General features: G+C 51.4%; 1 long non-coding RNA gene across 1 annotated transcript; it reads left to right on the top strand.

The window, feature by feature from the left end:
• The first annotated feature begins 663 nt into the window (after positions 1 to 663).
• On the top strand, positions 664 to 4,267 carry LOC113223349. The gene is made up of 2 exons (XR_003308707.1): positions 664 to 1,791; positions 3,545 to 4,267. It is a non-coding gene; the product is annotated as an uncharacterized LOC113223349 (long non-coding RNA).
• The last annotated feature ends 2,552 nt before the right edge of the window (positions 4,268 to 6,819 follow it).

Below are 6,819 nucleotides of genomic sequence, written 5' to 3'. Positions count from 1 at the left end.
GCAGGAGGGACCTGGTGACACCTGGCTGAGGTGGAGAAAAGCCCCCCTAGGCCCCTCCAGCTGCGTATTTCCTGCTGCCCTAAGGGGCCACATGCTCTCTTGAGTGTGGCATGAGGAGCGGAGCCTTGGTCATCAGGGCCCCAAGTGACTCTGGAGCTGAGCTGAGCCCCAGCCCACTGTGCTCACAGAGGGTGGGTGAGAAAGAACTGAGGTTTTGTGCTGCTGCTGGGATTTCAGAGACATTTGCTACTGGAGAATTTGTCCCAGGGTTCCCAGACCTGGGCCTCCTTGCTCAGCGCATCTTGGGAACTCTGAGTATTACCATCTTCATCTCTAAAGTGAGAAGCATCATCATCAAACCTCATTCGCTTATGGTGAAGAGTAAATGAGTTAACATAGCAAAGCTTTAGAACAGTGTGTGGCAAATATAGTCACTGTGTTGGTGTTGACCATAAGGAGGGGAATCAAACTTTTGAAGGCCTTGATTGCCAGTCTCAGGAGTTTTGTCTTCATTTTAGAGGCCTGCCTTTTTCACAGTGTCTCCTGCACACATTAATTCTATAGAATATTAAGACATTGCATGAAAATAGTATTCTGTGATAATTTTTTTCATTTTTTACAAGCAGTGGATTAGCAAAGTGAATGCATTACTTTTTTTACTGCAGAACTTGTCAGTGCCTTTAATAGGAGGGATGAGTCTCCAGGAGAGTTTGTTGTCAGGATTTAACACTTATTCTTGGAAAAGCAGTGATTTGTGCTGGAAATGAACTGGGCAGACCCTGCTCCTATCTCCATCTGCTCCAATCTCAGTGCCCTCCACTCCCCTTCAGCAGCGCCTGTAATAAAGTCACTGCACAACACCTACAAATGGAGGAGTGGAGGAGCATCACTTTCCATCCCAGGATCATGACGAGGGCTCTGTAACTTTAACAAATGCTCAGGAGACACCTGGCCAGAAGCTTGTGCAGCAGCTCTGGAGCCTGCCCTCCCTTGTCACCCGCAACACCATGACTTCGGAGGGTCTCAGCTCAGTCCTCCCTCCAGAGGGACTGTCAGTGCTGGGCAGAAAATCACCCCTCAACGACCGGGCCCAGCTGCCCTCCGTCGGAGAGCAGAGAAAGCAGGCCTCCAGGAGATTCTCACTCCACCAAGGAGACATCTCCACCCAGTGCTCATCCTGAGCAAGGGCACTGGGAGGAAGAAACGCAATTTTTAAAACTGTGCTGTGAACGATGGCTTCTGCTGCTTCCATTTCTAGAGAGCTCTGGGCACTTAACATCCTTCCACCCACACGCCCGAGTCTGTGCAGAAACCTCACCCACGCAGAGGAGACTGCATTTCCCAATAGCAGATTCAAGTCCTGAACTTCCTGTACCATAAAGTGGTATCCACACTGGTGAGTGCCAGCCTGAGACTCAACTATCAAGAAAAACATGAAGAATTCAGTCCATGCCCTCAACGCACTCATTTGGCTCCCAAACGGCGAATCTCATCAATGAGATTCTCAGCTAGAAAAGTCCACACTGAACTCATGCAGAGGCCTGGGGTTCTTGGTACCTGAGATCTCTGAGCAGTTTTCTGAATTTTCCGATTTCCTGTTGAAGACATGGGAACACGTGGCACACAGGCATAGAGACCTGGAAACCAACAGGTGACCTCAAGGAGGTTTGTGAAGCTCCCTGATGAGAAGACACTTGGGCAGAGGTGGCTGGCTATCCCCCAAGTCCATTTTCCCTCCTGGGACCAGAGCTGACTCCATTTCTCAGTCTGCCTTGCAGTGAGCATAGTCAGGTAACCACCTGTATGCAGGCGAGTGTGGGCAGAAGCCATGTGCATCACGTCCAGGCCTGGGCCCTAAACTTCCCATGGTCCCCTGACATGACCCCCTTCTTCCTGTTGACTGGGATGGTGACACCCAGATGACCCTGGAAGCCACATGTTGATGGTAGCTGAGCAGCCACCAGCCTGGGTCCTTGAGTGACTGCATGGAGCAGAGTCTTCCTGTGAACTGCCATGACCACTCCACATTCCCGTGAAAGAGAAACGAGTGTTGAGTTTTAGGTGTTTGTGTGCTGACCCAGCGAAGCCTGGCCCAATACACAGGGTGAGGGCAGACTTTCCCCAAAGAAGAGGAAAATGGTGTTGGGAAGAGCAGAGGCAGGAGGGCTGGTGTGGGAGGGTGACTGGCTCTCCCTAGGGAGGAGTGTGCGGGATGGGGCCGTGGGCATGTGGGCAGGTGGGTAGGGGAGCTGGCAGCTGCCTTCTCACTCTCTCTGGAAAGGCGGCCTCAGGGTTCTCAGAGCTGGAGACCCTCGGTCCAGCAGAAAAAGGCAGCCCAGTCCTCTTGCAGAGGAGAGAATACACCCATGCTGGGGGGGGCTGCCTTTCTCCCCCAGGCTCGTGTGGCTGAACAGTGGCTACAGCCCCTTCAGTCCTGTGTCCTCCCTTCTGCCAGCAACCCCCGAGCTGCCGGGATGGCGTGGGGTGTGGACCAGGAGCCCCAGCTGTCACCACTCAAGCCCGTGGGCCAGAGCTGGCCTGGCTCTGTTCCTACGTCTGCAGGAGACCTGGAGGGTATGGGAGGCTGAGTGGGGGAAGTTGTCCCCTAATCAGTGGGCCGAGCAGTGGCCACGCTGTAGACATGGCACCATGCTGACCTCTTTTTGCTCTGGGTTCCTGAGGGAGGCCTTCTCCCTGGACTCGCACTTAGAGCAGGCTGTCCTTGGGCCCAGTGCCCTGCATGTCCATTGGTTAGGGGATGGTGAGGGGTGAGGCTGGGCTGAACGAGGACAGATTGCACCGTGACAAACATCCCAACAGCAGCTTCTCGGGTTGGCTGTGGAGGGCTCACATTTCAGAATTCATAAGCTCAGTCGTGCCAAATGCAATTACTTTTATGTAACTGAAGTTATTCTCTCTTTTGCCCCAATATTCTGACTGATGCAGATAACATAATTTTAGTCAATTCTAGGAAAACTCACTCAAGTTCAAAGTAACGCAGTAGAAGGTGTGGGTGTGGGTGTGGGGGCTTTGCAGAAACAAGAGGGAATTAACCATGACTTTGAGAAAATACATTCATTCTCCTTTGCAGGGGGTGCAGAAAGGGGACTGGGGTACTTGGCTGTGGGGACTGTGTCAGCTTCTAGCCCTGCTCTAGAATGTGGAAGTCTCTGGAGTAGGGTGGGGAAATACCCCAGGTCCTCTCTGGCCCCATCGCCCACCGGGGCCTCTTGCTGTCTGAACCCAGCCTGAAGCCAGCTGACCAGGGCTGTGGGAAGCCCAGTTCTAGGGTTCTGCTCCCCCAGCCCCCACAAATTCACAGCACAGCAGGAAGGGCAGGGCATGGATGGGAGGGCATCAGGGCCACAGGCCCAGGACAGGCATGCGGGCTGCTCTTCAGGGCATTTGCAGGTACACTAAGAAGCTGCAAGAGGGACACACACAGATACACACACACACAGTCACACAGTCACACACACACACACACACACACCCCTGCCCTCCCATCTCCAGACCTTGTGATCACGATGACCCTCCTCCTCAGCTTCCTGGCACTGCTGGACCTGTCCCGGAGGCTCTTTTGGCCGGAAGTGGATTGGCAGGGATCTGAGAGCACCTGCTCTCAGGTGAGTCCTGCTTTACTCATGTCAGAGATTTAGACTAAAACAAACACAAAACGCATCAAAGACCTAAGTGTAATAGCTAAAAGTATAAAACTCTTATAAAAAATAAGTGTAAATTTTCATGGTCTTAGATTAGGTAGCACTGTCTTAGATGTGCTATCAGAAGCACATACAACCACAGGAAAAAAATACGTCAATTGAATTTCGTCAAAATTTAAAACTTTTGTGCGTTAAAGTTCATGATCAAGAAAGTGAGAAGAAAACCCAGAGAATGAGTGAAATATTTGCAAATCATACATCTGGGACAAGTATCCAGAATATGTAAAAATTCTTAGAACTCAACAACATAAAGAAAAATAACCAAATTAAACAGTAGGCAAAGGATTCGAAGAGACCTTTGTCCAAAGAAGATACACAAATGACCAATGAGTATGTGAAAAGATACTCAGCAGCTACTCACTATGGAGATACCACTTTCTACTCACACCGATGGCTATAATAAAAAACAAACAGAAATGACAAGTGCAGTGAAGATGTGGAGAAACTGCATTTCTCATAGATTGCTGACGGGAGAGTACCATGGTGCAGCCAATGTAGAAACAGTTTGGCAGTTCCTTAAAAAATTAAACAGAGCTACCATCTGACCAGGCTATTCCACTCCTATGTATTTATACACAAGGGAATTGCAGACATAGGTTCACACAAACACTAGTATGAGAATGTTCATAGCAGCATTATTCACAGCACCCAAAAACTGGGAACCCCAATGTCCATTGAAAGATGAATGAATAAACAAAGCATGGTGTGGTCACACCATGGAACGTGACTGTGTCCTCAGCCATGAAGGGAATGAAGCACTGACACAGGCCACCATGTGGCTGCACCTCAAAAACATGATACCAAAAGAAAGAAGCCACACTCCATGGCCATGTGTTTTATGATCCCATTCATAGAAAACGTCCAGAGCAGCCAGCGCTACAGAGACAGAAAGCAGGTTCATGGTTGCCAGGAGCTGGAGGTGAGGGATAGACAATGGGGAGTGACCTGGAAGGTGTGTGTAATTTTGAGGGTGGGGTCAGGTACTTGTCTGTTCTCACACTGCCATAAGGAAATCCCTGAGACTAGGTAATTTATAAGGGAAAGGGATTTAGTTGACTCAGTTCCACATTGCTGTGGAGGCCTCAGGAAACTTACAATCATGGCGGAATGTACCTCTGCACAGGGCTGCAGGAGAGAGAATGAGTGCCAGCAGGGGAAATGCGATGCTTATAAAACCATCAGAGGCTCACTCATTATCACGAGAATGGCATGGGGGAAACCACCCCGTGACTCAGTCACCTCCCACTGGGTCCCTCCTGTGACATGTGGGTATTACGGGGATTACAAGTCAAGATGAGATTTGGGTGGGGACACAGAGCCCAACCATATCAGGTAGTGATGAAAATACTCTGGAATTAGATAGTGGTGAATATTGCATAAACTTAGGAATATACTAGAAATACTAACTTGTGCATTTGAGATGGTGAATTCTATGGTATGTGAATGATATTTAAGTTTTTAAGTGTAAAAGATAAAAGAATTGAGCGACTGGACACATTGGGGGTACAGGCAGGGGCAGGGCAGGCCCAGTGTTTGCACTCGGGGTAGCAGGAAACAGCCCCCACCTCTGAGGCCCCTGCGCCTGGGAGGCCAGAGCGAGGCTCTCATTTCTTCCTCATTTCTTCCCCGGACAGGGAGACAAGGGCAGTGGTGGGTGGCTAGTGTGGGGTGGTGCGGGCTCCTCTCCTGGGCTTGGCTCTCTCCTGCACAGCATCTGTCCCTCCCTGGCTGTCTTCTGGTGCTTAATTCCCTGGGTATCCCAGGCGCCTGATTTCTCCTTCAGGAACCTGGGTCAGTTCTGTTCCTGTCCTGAGATGCCACGCCTGGAGAGGCATCCCCAGTCCCAGCCCCAGGAGCCCCACCTTCCCCCCGGGTCAAGGCCCCCAGCCCGACACGGCCCCTCTGGCATCTCTAGAAAAAGCCCTGCTCCCACAGAGAGGGGCCGCCTGCCCTGCAATTTCTCCTTTTTAAATTAACTTTCCCAACATTTTCCTATTCTAAGCACAACTCATCATTGGAGGAAATTTAGAGAATGTACATAAGGATTAAATAAAAAGAAAAATGTTCTCCTCTATGGCCAAATCTTTCCCAAGTTGCACAAATACAGACAAGTGATACATCTTTCTTTGTTAACAAAAAAATGTAACCACCACGTCCAGGTTATTCTTTTTTTTTTTTTTCTTGAGACGGAGTCTCACTCTGTCGCCCCAGCTGGAGTGCAGTGGCTCAATCTCGGCTCACTGCAAGCTCCACCTCCCGGTTCACGTCATTCTCCTGCCTCAGCCTCCCGAGTAGCTGGGACTACAGGCGCCCACCACCATGCCTGGCTAATGTTTTGTATTTTTAGTAGAGACGGGGTTTCACTGTGTTAGCCAGGATGGTCTCCATCTCCTGACCTCATGATCTGCCTGCCTCGGCCTCCCAAAGTGCTGGGATTACAGGCGTGAGTCACCGTGCCTGGCCCCAGGTTATTCTTAAGCCAGACTTTCTCACGGCATGGTGTTTTCTAAACGGCTCTTCACGACAATAAAATAACCCTCCTGGGCCTCTGTTTCAGCGGCTGCACAGCATCCCCCAGCGCCGTCTCCATGGAGAACCTGACCCCTCATTCGTGAGGCGGAAACTCACCTGAGCTGAGCTCCAGGGAATCTCTGCGGGGAAGCGGGGTGGGTGGAGCAGCACCTGCCCTCCCCAGTGCCCCAGAGACAAACTGGCCCAGAACCCTCTTCCAGCAGAGGAGCCCTGCACCCCTGGGAATGGGGATCAGTGGGCCCTGGTGGGTGGGCTCTGCTGCAGAGGGGGCACTGAGGCCCAGGAGGGTCCCCACAGGCCAGGCAGACCAGACGGCGAGGGCTTTACCACTCTGGGCCACGGCAGCCTGTGCCCTTCAGTCTGCCTTTTGCATCTCAGGAAAATCTCCCTCCTGTCCACCAGGGGCACTGGTTCCTGCACCAGCTTCCTCCCCAACTCTGGTAACAGCCTTTGCTTTGCCTTGGAGAAGCCACCTCTGTCGGATGCAGATGAAGATGCCAAGGGGAGCCTGACCGACCGTGGAGCCATCATGGAGGGAGGCAGAGCTGAGGGCTGGGGGAGGTCC

This window comes from Piliocolobus tephrosceles, unplaced genomic scaffold (assembly GCF_002776525.5).
Source record: "Piliocolobus tephrosceles isolate RC106 unplaced genomic scaffold, ASM277652v3 unscaffolded_40943, whole genome shotgun sequence".
Classification (NCBI taxonomy): domain Eukaryota; kingdom Metazoa; phylum Chordata; class Mammalia; order Primates; family Cercopithecidae; genus Piliocolobus; species Piliocolobus tephrosceles.
The sequence above is the reverse complement of the archived record's forward strand: the minus strand, read 5'-3'. Positions and strand labels throughout refer to the sequence as shown.